This window comes from Octopus bimaculoides, chromosome 11, assembly GCF_001194135.2.
Source record: "Octopus bimaculoides isolate UCB-OBI-ISO-001 chromosome 11, ASM119413v2, whole genome shotgun sequence".
Taxonomy (NCBI): Eukaryota; Metazoa; Mollusca; class Cephalopoda; order Octopoda; family Octopodidae; genus Octopus; species Octopus bimaculoides.
Genome location: NC_068991.1, coordinates 48,972,266 through 48,976,465, shown reverse-complemented (window position 1 = coordinate 48,976,465; position 4,200 = coordinate 48,972,266).

Here is a 4,200-nt window from a genome sequence, read left to right as displayed (position 1 = left end):
ATATATATATATATATATATATATATATATATATATATATATATATATACAAATAGTTGGAATTAACGTAAAACAAAAGACGAAGACATGTGTGTAAACAACAAACGGGTGTATTAGTTTAACGCTCGGGAAGGTGAGAAATTCTTTTACATTTCGAGCCTACGCTCTTCAACAGAAGGGAACAGGCGAAAATAAACAAAGAGAAGAAAAAAAAAGCTTTAGTAGCTAGCGGTCAATCATGGTGATGGCCGGACAGGGGAGCTCGGAAGAAGGGGAGATAATAAAGTACTGGTGATCTCAAAACGAAGGTGCGCGTGCGTCTGTATGCGAGAGAGTGTGTGTATATATATGTATGTGTGTGTATACAGAAATGCATATGCACCTGTATATATATATGCGTATAGATATATGTATGCTTGCTTGTATATGTATGTATGTGTGTGTGCATACATATATATATATATACATATATACATACACACACACGTATATATGTATTATATATATATATATGATGGCGTCTATGTATGTTTAAAGCCGGGCTCATTAGTCATTAGTGTAGTCAGTGTTCTTAGACATGTAACGTATACGTTACATGTCTATGTATATACATATGCATATGTGGGTACAGGACGTCACAAAACATAAACAACAATTAATACGAATTATGAGGACATGAAATAAGGGTTTTTTGTGCAAAGAACGAAAGAAACAAATGTAAAACAAGACAAGCGATACAAGGAACGACCCTTCATCAGTTGTCGGCTGTTTATCTAGTCCGTATTTCGAGCAATAAACGTGTGTGATATTTTGGGTCGTTGTGTGTGGTTTTTACCACATTAAAAACAAACTAAAAACAAAGTTAATTGCAAATTCCATGCACACATGCATGTAGAACTCCCTATGTATGTATATACATATATGGTCAACTGTGAGTGTGCTTGCTAGAAGGCTGCGATACGGAGTAGTTGAGATTACTCTATCAAAGCACCGGAAGTTAAAACACCTTGAACTCATAGACAGGCGACACAATTGTCACAGATTAGAGACAGAAAGAGAAAAAGAGAGACAGAGGGGAGATAGAAAGAGAGAGAGAGAGAGAGTGAGAGATACATTTCTTTATTCATTTAAATTTTTTTTTCTTTTTCTGTCTTTCTTTCTTTCTTTCTTTCTTTAAGACACTGCAGCAAAAGACACTGCTAGCCTGTATGGTCTGGCTAAGTCAAAACTAATATAAAAATAACATAAAAAATAATAAAAGAATACAAAAAGTAAATATAACAGCATAGGTGAAAAAAGAAGAAGCAAGAAAGAAAAAAGAAAAAAAGAAAAAGAAAAAGGTGGAAGGTAAGAAGACAAAAAGTAGGTGAGAATGGTAGTGAGAAAAGAGTAGTCGATCAGGAATAAAGTAATGGAATATTTTTAGGGGTGGTCAAAAATGTTGTTGAGTTCTTGTCAACAGTTGACCTTTGTGAATGTTTTGATTTGCAGTCATTTTGTTCAATTTTCACAGTTTGTATGGTGTGCCCTTATTTAGTCATATATATATACATACACACACATATATACATACATCCACATACACATACATCCACACATCTACACACGCGTGTATACATACATCTACAAACATATACACCCACACAAACACACCCACACACACTTATACACCTGCATCTACGTACACACATATATGCACGTACATTCGCACATACATACCCCACACATTCACATAATACACATGTCTCCGTGTGTATTCATATAAATAAATATCCATACGTACACACACACACACACACACATATACACACATATATAAACACCCCCACACACACACACACACATATATATACATATATACACTTAAACGACTTACACACTTCAATAAAATTCACCATGGAACAAAACACAAAGGAGTTATCATTTTCGGACATACTTCTAATTAAAGAAAATAACACTATAAAAACAGATATCTTCTACAAACACACACCAATATTTGAACTTTCATTCCCGTCCCTCACATATCAAAAGAAACATGTCCTTTAATATGGCAAAAAGAATTTGCACGATAGTAATAGATGCAGAATTAAGGGACATAAGATTACACGAATTAAAAATATTTTTAAAGGAACGAAGCGAAAATCATCCCAATCACAACCCTCAGAAGAAAACACAATAAAAATGAATACATAAGCATTCCTTTTGTCATCACCCACAACCCACAAATTCACGACATCATCAACACTGCAAAACAATACCTCCAATCCTTCAATATTCATCAAGAATGAACCAGTTAACAACAAACTCAAAAATAATTTATAGCAGACGGCAAGCATTCAACATAAAATAACTCTTAACCCAAGCAAAAATTTAAACCACCAAAAAAAAGAAAGAGAGTTTAAAAATGTGGTGACCCTCGTTGTGGAACGTGTGACTACATTGAAGAGGGAGTACAAATTACTTTCAAAAAGAATGACACTTTCAAAATGAATGCAAATATAAATTGCAAATCTAGAAATTTAATCTACTGTGCCACATGCCCCGAATACAACGAATACTACATTGGTGAAACAAGCATCGGACTATATGAGAGAGTAAGGGTACATAAACAACAAATCCACGATCCCTCCATTCCTTAGAAACACAACCTGTAGCGAACATTTTGAAAAATGGGGAAAAAGAAAATTCAAAATATTCTCTTTCTTCAAACTGAAAATGAACATTTTCGTAAGGCCAAGTAAGAATATTTTATTCGAAAATACCAGCCAAGACTGAATAAAAAATAATACCACAACCACCAGAACTACTCTCTTAACAATCCACAGAAAGACACCAACCAAACACTGCTTGAACAAAGAAAAGTGTATATGAATTGAATTGAATTGAACTAGTTTCAGCTCACGAACTGTGACCATGTTGGGGCGCCACCATTTGATTTTACGACATATACAATTTTACTTAACTAGAAAAATTTTTCTTAGATCTTGACATTCGATGCATGAGAGAGTCTGACACCGCTACCTTCTCTTGCACTTCTTGCCGTGAAGTTTAATTCATCTGGGACCCTTGAAAATAATAGATCTAATCCTGTCTTTTGATGACACTTACTTCCAACTGATATGAGTATAGACTCGTTTTTGTACTATCTTATGTGCACATGTGCATATATGTGTGGAAATATCTATAGGTGTGTGTATATATGTATATATGTGTGTGTATATATGTATATAGGTGTGTGTATATATGTATATATGTGTGTGCAGGTATGTAAGTATGTATATTTATATAAGAATATCGGGATATAAGTTTGTATATATGTACACCCTCATATGTGTGTATGCGTCAACATATATGAATGTGTACACATATACATGTATGTATGTGTGAGTATGTGTAACGTGTATGTGTGGATATATATGCATACGTATGTGTGGGGGTGTTTATATATATGTGTGTATATATGTGCATGTGTACGTATGGATATTTATGTATATATATATATATATATATATATATATATATATATATATATATATATATACATGGAGACATATGTATGTATGTAATTGTGCGTGTGTGTGGGTATATGTGCGAATGTATGTGTGTATATAGGTGTGTACGAAGATGCAGGTATGTAAGTGTGTGTGGGTGTGTTTGTGTGTGTGTATATGTGTGTAGATGTGTGGATGTATGTATGTGTATGTGAATATATGTATGTATGTGTGCGTGTGTGACTTAAATAATGGTACACCATACAAACTGTGAAAATTGAATAAAATGGCTGCAAATCAAAAGATTCACAAAGGTCATCTTTTACCAAGAACTCAACAACATTCTTGACCACCCCTAAAAATATTCCATTTCTTTATTCCTGATAAACTACTCTCTTCTCACGACCATTTTCAACTACTTTTTATCTTCTTACCTCCACCTTTTTCTTTTTCTTTTTTCTTTTTTCTTTTTTACTTCTTTCTTCTTTTTCACCAATTCTGTTATATTTACTTTTTGTATTCTTTTATTATTCTTCAATCTGAAAATGGGTATCAAAAAGCTCGAAACTTATTAGAGTAACTGTAAACAGTATCATTAAAATAAAAATTCTCCCCGCAATTTTTCTCATATTTTCAAATATATCATACGGGACCAAGAACTTTTTTATGGTTCTACTATATATATATATGTGTATATATATATATATAT